We start from the raw sequence: 13181 nt of genomic DNA on the forward strand, positions 1-13181 counted from the left end.
GGTAAAATGCACCTTCATGTACTCTCAATTATTTGACCAAATTGTTGCTTGAATCTCATGTTCATTTGTTAGAGTGTGATCGGCCTCTTTTTTATACAAATTTTGTTCTCAAGGCACTCCACATCTCTTTTAGCAATATCATGCAACCTGAACTCACACATAATATCCAGGCTTCACAAGCCTTTGGTCCTTTCTATGTTTGGATGTATTCCTATACTCAGATTCAACTAGGACAATGTTTGAAATTTCAAGAATCTATTGTTCTTTTAACACATACTGAGTTTTGATACTTAAGATTTCATAATTATCCCTATTCAATAACCATATACTTAAATATAAAAATCATATTCAAAGGATAATTCAATATTGAGAGACCCATACACTAATTAATTCCAAGCATTACACACATCTATTTTGCCACAAAAATAAAACAATGACAATCATTCACATAAAAATGAAACCAAAAGGCCACTACATTCGCAATCAAATTCTATTTTTAATGTATTTGATTATCACTAATTTATTTCATTGTACAAAATCAACCATTCTAAAATAGAACAAATCAATTATCTTAAAACTCCCACTAACCATAAGGTTACCTTTAATCAATAATATACATTGATTGAAATTCAAATAGACAAGTCTTATGTACATATTGAACACATGGACAAATTTCATCTTAAACATACCCAATATTTATTAAACTATGTTCCCAATCAAACTTGTCTAGTGACTAGGATGGAATCCATAAATTCCTATGATAGTTCCACATTCTTATTAGCCATCTATGGAGATTCAAGAATTTTGTGTGTCATTATGGAGACTTGGGCCAATAAAGAAGGTCACATTCCTTCTTGTCTCTTTTTCACGATGTCACAAAGTTATTTACCAAAGTTGTAACATTAGGATATTTTCTCTCGTTAGACATCTAAATATCTTTGGAAAGATTCTTCTGTCTAAGTGTAAAGAGTGTATCTATTCAACATTATGTATATATTTAGATGTTCTTTATATGCGTGTTGCCTCACAAGATCAACTTTTTAATCTTATCATTAACCCTTAATAATATAACACACAATATCATCATCATTTGGATCCATTCGTTGCCACACTAATTCAATTAATAGCCTTTATGGCTTTAAGCAATTGTGCCTAAGTCCTTATAACAATAGGAGTTTTCACAATTATTGTCATGATTTTTTTGTAACATATATGCAAGAAATTTCATGAATATACACAAGTTTCATAATGATTAAAACATATTTTAATCATTCTTATGCTTTTCATCATTCTAAAGTTAACTAAGAACTATAAAAAAAAAAATTTAAAACATTTATTTATTTTTTAAATTTCTTTATTTTTTTCAATCTATTGAAAAATCACATATGGCATTTGACTTCTCTAAGAAAGTATTCGAATGCCTATTAAAAAATGGCTAAAAATTGATATTTTGCTTAGAGCATTCAGATACCCTGTTGAGCATTCTAATGCTCGAGTTTTGAAAATTAAAAAGTCGGTCCAAAATAATCCAAATGACAATGGAAACTTGTAATTGATTGTTTCAACATATCCATAACAACTTTCTGCAACAAATTACATACTTTTATATTTTCAAACACATTCCGATAAGAACTCAAGAACATGTCTGTAATTTTGATGTTTCAAAATAAACATTAAAATATCCAGAAATCTAGCCAGCCTAGCTTTGATACCAATAAAGGATCATTTAGTAATATGATGAACAAGATCATATATCATAACTAATGCAGAAGACTTACTTGACTTGCAAAAGCACAATGAAAGCATTGTTGTGGAAATGTTGTGGAAATGATACCAACTTAATTCACTAGTTAAGGATAAGATCATGCATTCAAAAATTATCCATTATCCATAACATACGTCCTAAAACATCGAAGTACGAGATTCCTCAGAGAGTTTGCAAAGAATGTCTTATTCCTTTGCTTTGCCAATCTCTTTCTTTTCCTCTCTTATTCTCTATGTGACTTATCATATAGTCCCACATATGAATGAGACTTATCTCACACATTGGATGAATACTCTTTCATCATATTTCATCATGTTCAAAAGCCATACTTTGTTTGAAAGAGGAAGAGACTTCAACAAAAACCTTTTCGTCATCTTGATACAATGGTCGAATGCCATTTTTTTTCTTGTTATGGCTGATATGCCATTCATAGGAGGAAATGGGGAAGCATTCAATTTTTAGTTTGATTCAAAATCCAATATTTACTGCCATATATTTACTCAACAATAAAAAAATGCAAAAGAAAACTAAGGCTGACCATAATAGAATCCCACACCTATGTTTTGTTAGACTTTAATGAGTTGGTGATCTTATCTTGGGATGTCGGCATTATTACTCTATACCCTTGTCAGAAAAATCAAACTTAAACTTTATAGCAAAGAAATGATGAATGGATGATAGGTTACGATAGTCTTCAGGATTAGCTTGGCCTTTTAAGTTCTTTAACACATCTTTTAGGGTTATGCCTAAGAGATTATGAGTGTAGAAAGGAATGAAGGAGTAGTTATCATCTTCAGAACCTTCTACTCTATCTCCATATTCATTTTCCTTATTATTTTGGTTGGACTTTTTGGCCTGCTCAAAATTTTAAACCTATTTAGAATTTTGAGCATATTCATATCCAAAAGCCTTCTTATTGATTTACTTAACTGCTAAAGTTTGTAAAGGTCCCTAAGCCCAAAAAGGAGTAAAGACCTCTATAATATTAAAGAAAGAAAAAGATGATGCAGAATCAAATGACAACTTAAAACTAGACTGTAAACTTAGGTTATTTGAAAGTTGGTGGTGGAGTTGAAGAAGAAGAAAAAAGGTTAAACATAAGGATTGAACTAACCATAGTTATTGGAACAAAAGGGTTTTGGAGGTCAAAATAAATCATCGCTAAAAGTTTATCTATGTTAGCTTTGAATTGATCCTTATTTTGAAATGATAAAACATTAAGCTAAAGGAGCTTGATCAAGATTTTGAAAAAGATTTATTTAGTACATGTTCGTAAGTTTTATATTTTGGTACTAAATAAATAATATGTTTTTCAAAGTATAAACAAACCTTTCTTTGTTTTCATATTTCTCAAACAAAATCTATCTTTAAAGATTATTTATTTGAGCTTAAATGAAAGTTCAATTGTTGTTTTTAAAGTGAACTTATTTATTTTGGACTTAATACAAATTTGATAATATTGGTTTTGAGAAATAGATTAACTTAAGAAAGTTATTTTACAAGAACAAAGTTTTCCAACATTGAACATGTTACATTTCTCTGGATTAATTCACAAAGTTTTAATATCTGAATTTTATATGATTGAAAAGCTCTGAGTCTACTTTCTAATGGATCAAACAAAATCAAAACCCTAATTTTCTAAGAAAAGATTTTGAATTTTAACTAGACATTCTGCAGTTGTCTAAAAACTACACAAGGGATAGATTTGAAAATTCATTATAATTCATATACGATGAATTAGTGATGAATTTGGATAGAAAGCCCTTTAAGTCTAGTTTCTAAATCTTCAAACGATTTTTTGATTTGGATTTGTATAACTCAAGATATGATCAAACTAGTGAGTAGAGTGCAAAATAGGATACAACAAAGTAGCTCCACTGGATTGATACCCTGGGTTACAGGATCGATCCCCTAGCTGAACCAATCGATCGGGTCCCTTACCTAAATAAACTCTTTAACGGCTAATTTTTCATGCTTCCAACTGGCATTTCTTCTTCCAAGCCTTCAATTTCTCAATGTATTGGCCACTTCAACACACCAAAGAGGATGATGAATCAAGAGAGTAAGATCAAACATGTCATACTTTCATTCTTTCAAAAAAATCAAGAGTTTTAAAGCTTAAATTCAATATCATTGTATTTCTTGTATCCAAAATATTATTGTGCATCATTCATCATTTTTTTTGTATTTTATTAGGCAAACACTCAACCTTGAGAGCTATTTTAGTTTGCAAAAATTGTTTAGGTTATCTTGTAAACAAGAGGTGAGGTATCCTCTTGATATTATAAGGGTAGAGGTTGCTATCTAAGTTTTGAGAAAAAAGATAGAGATTTAGTACAAGATAGGTTTGTATCTTGTATGAGTTTTTCTTCAATTAGTGGTTTGAAGCCTTGGTGTGGACGATCAAGAGAGAGGATATAGGTGCCTTGTAGAGAAGGATCAAACCTTTATAAATCATTGTGTTTGATTTCTCTATCCCTATCTCCTTACAATTTATTGTTGTTTATATTGATTTTAGGTTAATTAATTATTATTGTTTGTATTATATTTTCATTAAAAGTGCTTGTTGTTTTAATTTTCATTCAATTACTTAGAAATCATTGTTTGGGAAGAACTTGGAGAAATCTAATTCATCCCCCTCTTAAATCACCATTTCACCTATAAAGCTAACAATTGGTATTAGAGCTTTGATCTTTTTTTGCAGGTTTAAACACCTTGAGTAAAGATCCTATGGCTCAATTTTGGTTCCAAGATAGTGAGAAAGTCTTCAAAGCTCATATGGTTGATAAATTTGAATTTTGTGAATAGAGAAGGAGGATGAAGATGTTCATAATGGCCTAAAATTTTAGAGCTTGGACTGTGGTTGAAAAAGGGGCTTAAATTCCTTTAAATGATGCAAATTACATGAGGCAAATAATAGATGATGCAAAGGCCAAGTGCATTCTCTATAGAGCTTTATATGATTACAACTTTAACTTAGTCTTAGAATGCTCAACCTCAAATGAGATATGGAGAATGTTGGATAAGCTAGATGAAAAATAAATTTTTAACCAATATGCATCATGTCTCATGGCTATTATGGAATCAAATGTAACCTCTAACTCTTGTGATTTAAACTATTATACTTGTTAGCTTTATAGGTTAGATGGTGATCCAAGAGAGGGGTGAATTGGATCTCTCCAAATTCTTCCCAAATAATGATTTCAATATAGTTGAATGAAAATTAAGACAATAAGCACTTTTGATGAAAATATAATGCAAACAATAATAATTAATGAACTTAAAATCAAATATGGGCAACAATAAATTATAAGGAGATAGGGATAGAGAAATCAAACACGATAATTTATAGATGTTTGGTCCTTCTCCACAAGGCACCTACGTCCTCTCTCTTGGTTGTCCACACCAAGGCTCAAATCCACTATGTGTTGAAGATTACAAACAAGCTTCTCAAAGCTTTACAAACTCAACACTACACACTCTTAAGGGTTGTCCTCCCTCTTAAGCTTACAAGCACATAATACAAAATTTTGAAGTGTTTTGCAAACTCTAAGAACCTCTCAAAGGTTGGGTGTTTACTAATTTGAAGTACACAATGGTATAGACAAGAAAATGATGAATGAACAACAAAAAATAATTTGGATACAATAAATAAAAAGATATAGACTTTGAAGCTCTAAGAACTCTTAATTATTTGAGAGAATGAAAATATTGCTTGTTGGCTCTTGCTCTCTTGAATCATTGATCTTCTTAGTGTGTTGGAGTGCCCAATTTATAGAGAAATTGAAGAGGTAGCCATTAGAAGTGTTTGGAAGAAGAAAATAGCCATTGGAAGCACCAAAAAGTAGCCATTTGAGTGTTTCTTCCCAAAACCGATCGATCCCTTGCTTGAGGGGATCGATTGGTTCATGTTTTGAATCATTTTTCACTTGAAAATCATGACTAGATCGATCCCTTCCATGAAGGGATCGATCCTGTCAGCGGCTGGGTGGTTATCTCCTGTTTTGCACTCTACTAGCTAATTTAATTATATCTTAAGTTATATAAATCCAAATCACAAACCGTTTAAAGATTTAGAAACTAGACTTAAAGAGATTTCTATCCATATAAAATTTATCATCTAATTCATTGAGTATGAATTATAGTGAATTTTCAAAGTTACCTCTTGTTTGATCCATTACAAAGTAAACTCAAAGAGCTTTCCAGCCATATAAAATTCAAATATTAAAACTTTGTGAATTAATACAGAAAAATAAAGTAAGTTCAATGTTGGAAAACTTTGTTCTTGTAAAATAGCTTTCTTAAGTTAATCTATTTCTCAAAACTAATATTATCAAAATTGTATTAAGTCTAAAATGAATAAGTTCACTTTAAACACAACAATTGGACTTTCATTTAAGCTTAAATAAATAATCTTTAAAGATAGATTTGGTTTGAGAAATATGAAAACAAAGAAAGGTTTGTTTAAGCTTTGAAAATCATATTATTTATTTAGTACCAAAATATAAAACTTAAGAACATGTACTAAATAAATCATTTTTCAAAATCTTGATCAAGTTTATTTAGCTTTAATGTTTTTTCATTTCAAAATAAGGATCAATTCAAGGCTAACAATCTCCCCCTTTTTGATATGACAAAACTTAGAGATAAATTTGCTTGATGAAAAACTTTCTCTAAAACTTTTAAGATTTTGAAAGACATTTTGGAAAACTCCCCATCAATGCATGGCAAAACTCCCCCTTAATTTGTGCATCCTAATCCAACATGGCAAAACTCTCCCTCAATTTATGCATTCTAATCCAACACAACTCAACAAACATATGTTAGAGCATATATAGCAATTATGCACACATAAACATATATATATATATCAAGCACAAGCAAATTTGTCTATATGATATTTCTCCCCCTTTTTGTCATAACAAAAAGGCATGAGCAAATTAATGAGTAAATAAACACAAAGAGGCATCATTAATAAATATATTCATAAAACATTTCTTCTCTTTTTTGTTTATGCTCTTTATACCAAATTTTTAAACTCTTATATCAATTGCAATAAGCATACAAGAAGAAATATATCTTAACTCTCTCCCCCTTTTTGTCATTTCAAAAGAAAGAGAGATCAATTCAAGGCATAAGATAAAATGCTTGATACCAATAATATTAAGAGAATTTTGAATGCATGTAATCAAGTGTAATATGCACAATGAAGTTCATATACATGTATTCAAGCACAAAAGTATAAGTGTATCCAAATTTGGCATTTTAGCACAAGTCATCAAATTTACTACATGAAATTTATGAGCAAAGGATAATGAATGATATGCAATCTACTCATAAATCATGCTATCATAAGATGTGCTTATAATCTAAAACATCAATAGCAATTAAGCATAAATTCAAGCACATGCATACAAGCTCATACCAATTGTTATGGATACTAATTATTAAAGATATATCATCAAGAAGCATACCAATTGTTATCACAAAACAAATCAATCAAAATTGTATTATAAGATTTCTCCTCATTTTCAAAATAAGGATTAATATAAGGCACACACAATTTTGCACGAAAGGTACAAGCTATATCAAGGATAGGCACATAAATAAATATATATGAAAGTTAAAAAATCTTTAGTAATTTTGATACCAATTGTTACCAATTGTTAGCAATTTTATTGAACTTTCATAGAACAAACATACTTTAGCCATATGAAAGATTCATTCAATACATGCATAAATGATAATAGTAATCTTTCATAAGCTATCTATCCAAACAAGAACCAAAAGCTCATATGTATATAATAAATCATAAGTACTAATGAGCAATGAGGTTCAATTATCATCATGTCATAACAAAAATTATATAAGCATGATTTTCCAAACATGATGAGCACATATGCTATAGCAAAGAAATAATGAAAACATAATTGTTCAATTATAATCCAAATTATTTCAATGCATAACAATGTACTTAATCTAAGCATATTCAAGTAATCAAACATATATTTATTTCAAACAAAATCACACAAGCATATGCGAGAACATTTCAAAACATGTATAGCAATATACCAAAAAAAAAAAAATACAAACATTTAGACATAATGTGGTATATGCTATTTCAATAGACTCAATCAATGAATATGTATAAAGAAATCAATCAATTTAACTCATATCCATGTTGAAGGATTCATGCATTGACCAAATATTCATGTATTAAAACCATCAATCTCATCAAAGTAATTAAGAACTAGGCATGAATATCAATGAAGGTGAGTTAATCAATCCAAGCTTTAAAAAAAAAATTAGAACAATATCTACCAAGTGGCTTGGTGATTAATTTGTGCAATGTGTTCATATATTCAACCACAAAATCATATATTTGCACATATAAAAGTAAGCATGTATATGTATTCAAACTCATACATCATATCATAAAGTTGATACATTTACCTCCATCCATGTCAAGCTTTGTTGTTGTGCTCATTTGGCTTTGAATTCTCCAATCCACTTCATTTGAGCAAAACTAGGCTTGATTGATGAGGATGACATGCTTTGCTTGCTATACTTGAAATTCAAAAAATGTAGGCTCATTCATGCTCATTTCAAGTTCTCCTAGCATAGACTTAGAAAAATTTATTGACAAAGGATTTTCATTAGAAGCACCAAGAAAATCAATTGATAAAAATTATACCAATTGTTAGAAAACAATTCCATATTCTAAGTCATTATAGGCAAAGGAAAATTTATTCACTAAGCACAAGTTGCCAATTGCAAGGGAGATATATACTTAAGCTAGAGGCCATATATCAAGTTAAGCATCAAATATCATAATATTGGCACTAAAGCTAAAGTCTTCATGTAATATGCAAAACATGAATCCTTTCTAGATCATTTAGAAATATTGAACACAAAAAAGACATTCAATATTCATATATATTTAATAAATCACCAAAGAATATGCCAAAATAAATTTTAGGCCATACAAAAACTAAAAACTCAAAAAAGACATATTTATCATCCAAAACATATTCAAGAAAATTTTAGCACAAAAGCACAAATATGTCTACACAAATTATAGGCCATAATTAACAATGACTTAAGCTAAAAATAAGCATCATAAGAAATTCATTACTTGAGTCATGTTGCAACCATGTCAAGTCAAGAGAAATCACATTTATCATATATGCTCACACTCCACAAGAACAATAGATGAACCAATAACACATATCATTTACAAGCAAGTAGTTCATCATATTTAAAATCACAAATATATCAACTGAGCACAAGAGCAAGTATATTTAAAAATATTTTAAAAATCAAGAGATAAAAAATTTAAATATTTTCAAATCATAAGCATTAAGGTCAAGTTAAACCAATCATCATATGAGCACATATCTTGACCAAAAACATAGATGAACAAAGAATCAATATATAACACTTAAGCACAAGGTGTTCATCAATTCACAAATCAAGAGTTATAACAATTTAAAAATAAAATAATCAAGTTTTAACAATATTTCACAAGATTCAAGCATTATAAACAAGTTAGGCAATTTTAAACATCATGGTCACATAAGCATGTTTAACAATCACAAATCAATAAAAAATTTATCAACAAAAGTATGCTCAAGCAATGTAACACCACAAACAATTTCAACAAGCATCTCAAAGATACTTAAGAGCAAAATAAATGCATATTGAATGCAAGCTCACATTTTCTCAAGATTATGCAACATATGTCTAGTAATCAATGTTAACCAAATTTTACATAATCAATCAAGCATTCAAATTTCATCAAAAATAGGTAACCAAATTTAAATTCTCTTCAAATAAAAGTTTAAAGGTTACCAATCTCCATTCTGTGTCTAGAGTATTCAATCTTCATTCTCACATTGTGGCTCTTTGCTCTAGCATACCTACAAGAGACAATCTCATTTGATTTTTGGTACCTAAATTGTTTTGGGTCATTGAGAGTTAGTCATCAAGTCTCTTGTTCCTTTTGGAACCTATACTTGCCCAATTCTAAATCGAACTTTTCTTCTAGTAGGACAAGTATGTGTAGTATGACCATGAAAATTACAAAAATTGCATTTAATCATTTTAGTACTAAATGAATTCTTTAAAAGATTTTGTTTTTCATTCATCAAATCATCAAATTTCTTTTTCAATTCAAAATTTTCTTTTTGTAAAAATTCATTTCTACTTAGAGAGGTTTTTAAATCTATTTTCAACTTTTCATTTTCTTTTTCTAAAACATTTTTTGCATTCAACAAAAGATCATTTTCAACTTTCAATTTTGAAATCATTTTCTTATGTTTCAAATGTATATTTTCAAAATCAATTACTAAATCATTGTAAGCATCTTGTAACTCATCAAAAGTATAAGAGTTTGAATCACAAGAGTTAGAGATTACCTTTGGTTCCTCAATAGCCATGAGACATGTTGGATGTTAGTTGGAAATTTGTCTTTCACGTAGCTCATCCAACTTTTTCCATATCTCATTTGAGGTTGAGCATTTTGAGACCAAGTTGAAGTTGCAATCATCTAAAGCTTTCATAGAGAATGTACTTGGCCTTTGCATCATCCATCATTTGCCTCATATAGTTTGCATTATTTAAAGGAGTTTCAAGCCCTCTTTCTATCGTTAACCAAGCTTCAAAATCTTGGGTCATTGTGAACATCTTCATCCTCCTTCTCCATTCATAAAATTCAAATTTATTAACCATAGGAGCTTTGAGGATTTCCTCATCATCTTGGAACCAAAATTGAGCCATAGGATTTTTACTCAAGGTGGTTAAATCTACAAAAAGAGACCAAAGCTCTGATACCAATTGTTAGCTTTATAGGTTAGATGGTGATCCAAGAGGAGGGTGAATTGGATCTCTCCAAATTCTTCCCAAACAATGATTTCAATATAGTTGAATGAAAATTAAGACAATAAGCACTTTTGATGAAAATATAATGCAAACAATAATAATTAATGAACTTAAAATCAAATATGGACAACAATAAATTATAAGGAGATAGGGATAGAAAAATCAAACACAATAATTTATAGATGTTTTGTCCTTCTCCACAAGGTACCTACGTTTTCTCTCTTGGTTGTCCACACCAAGGCTTAAATCCACTATGTGTTGAAGATTACAAACAAGCTTCTCAAAGCTTTACAAACTCAACGCTACACACTCTTAAGGGTTATCCTTCCCCTTAACCTTACAAGCACACAATACAAAATTTTGAAGTGTTTTGCAAACTCTAAGAACCTTTCATAGGTTGGGTGTTTGGTAATTTGAAGTACACAATGGTATAGATAAGAAAATGATGAATGAACAATAAGAAATAATTTGGATACAATAAATACAAAGATATAGACTTTGAAGCTCTAAGAACTCTTGATTATTTAAGAGAATGAAAATATTACTTGTTGACTCTTGCTCTCTTAATTCATCGATCTTCTTGGGTGTTGGAGTGCACCCAATTTATAGAGAAATTGAAGAGGTAGCCGTTGGAAGTGTTTGAGGAAAAGAAAATAGCCATTGAAAGCACCAAAAAATAGCAGTTGGAGTGTTTTTGCCCAGAATCGATCGATCCTTTGCTTGAGAGGATTGATTGGTTCATGTTTTGAACATTTTTCACTTGAAAATCACAATCGAATTGATCCCTTCCATAAGGGGATCGATCTTGTCAGTGGCTAGGTGGTTATCTCCGGATTTGCACTCTAATCACTAATTTGATCATATATTGAGTTATATAAATCCAAATCACAAACTGTTTAAAGATTTAGAAACTAGACTTAAAGGGCTTTCTATCCATGTAAAATTTATCACCTAATTCATTGAGTACAAATTATAGTAAATTTTCAAAATTACCCCTTGTGCAGTTTTTCTGACAACTGTAGAATGTCTAGTAAAAATTCAAAATCTTTTCTTAGAAAATTTGGATTTTAATTTTGTTTAATCCATTAGAAATTAGACTCAAAGAGCTTTCCAACCATATAAAGTTCAAATATTAAAACTTTGTGAATTAATACAAAAAAATAAAGTAAGTTCAATGTTGGAAAACTTTGTTCTTGTAAAACAGCTTTCTTAAGTTAATCTAATCTCAAAACCAATATTATCAAAATTGTATTAAGTCCAAAATGAATAAGTTCACTTTAAAAACAACAATTGGACTTTCATTTAAGCTTAAATAAATAATCTTTAAAGATAGATTTGGTTTGAGAAATATGAAAACAAAGAAAGGTTTGTTTAAGCATTGAAAATCGTATTTTTTATTTAGTACCAAAATATAAAACTGAAGAACATGTACTCAGTAAATCATTTTTTAAAATCTTGATCAAGTTTATTTAGCTTTAATGTTTTTTCATTTCAAAATAAGGATCAATTCAAGGCTAACAATATTTTTGATGAGTTACAAGATGCTTAAAATGATTTAGTAATTGAGTTTGAAAATATGCATTTGAAACATAAGAAAATGATTTCAAAATAAAATGTTAAAAATGAATTTTTAATGAATGCAAAGAATGATTTGGAAAAACAAAATGAAAAGTTGAAAATAGATTTAAAAACCTCTTAAATTAGGTATGAAATTTTAAAAAAAAAAAGAAAATTTTGATTTGAAAAAGAAATTTGATGTTTTGATGAATGAAAAACAAGAGTTTTTAGATAAGAGTTTAAGTGCTAAAATGATTAAATGTATTTTTTGTAATTTTCATGGTCATACTATCTATACTGTTCCTATAAAAAGAAAAGTTCCATTTAGAATTAAACAAATGTGGTTTCCAAAAGGAACTAGAGACTTGGTAACTAACTTTCAAGGACCCAAAGCAATATGAGTACCAAAAATCAAATGAAAAATGTCTCTTATAGGTGTGCTAGAGCAAGAAGCTACAATGTGAGATTGAAGATTGAATACTCTAGACACACAATGGAGATGGGTAACCTTTAAACTTTTATTTTAAGTGAATATGAAATTGGTTGCTTATTCTTGTTGGACATAAAGCGCTTAATGGATATTGGTATATGCTTTGTTGATATATCTTGAATACACCAATTTTATTTGATATATGTAAGCTTGAATTGAGTATGCATTTTTTTGTATGATTTTAATATATTCGTCATGCTTGTTAATGTTGTGTTTAATATCTATTTGATTAACATACATCTTTATGAGAATTCATGAATGCTCTAATGAATTTATGGGATTACATGTGAATGCTCTTGATATTGAAATTGCACGAATGATCTTGATATTTTGATATTATTTGAGAAATTGACATTCTTGAGAACTTGGGCTTATGCATGATTGTGTATATGAATATTGGCTATTGATGATATCATGCATGCTTTGTGAAATTGTTATTAGTGCTTGATGTGATAAATTGTGTGCTAAATTTTTTTTATATTTATGCAT

The sequence above is a fragment of the Durio zibethinus genome, chromosome 19 (genome assembly GCF_047325235.1).
Source record: "Durio zibethinus cultivar Kanyao isolate XHJ-2024 chromosome 19, ASM4732523v1, whole genome shotgun sequence".
NCBI lineage: Eukaryota > Viridiplantae > Streptophyta > Magnoliopsida > Malvales > Malvaceae > Durio > Durio zibethinus.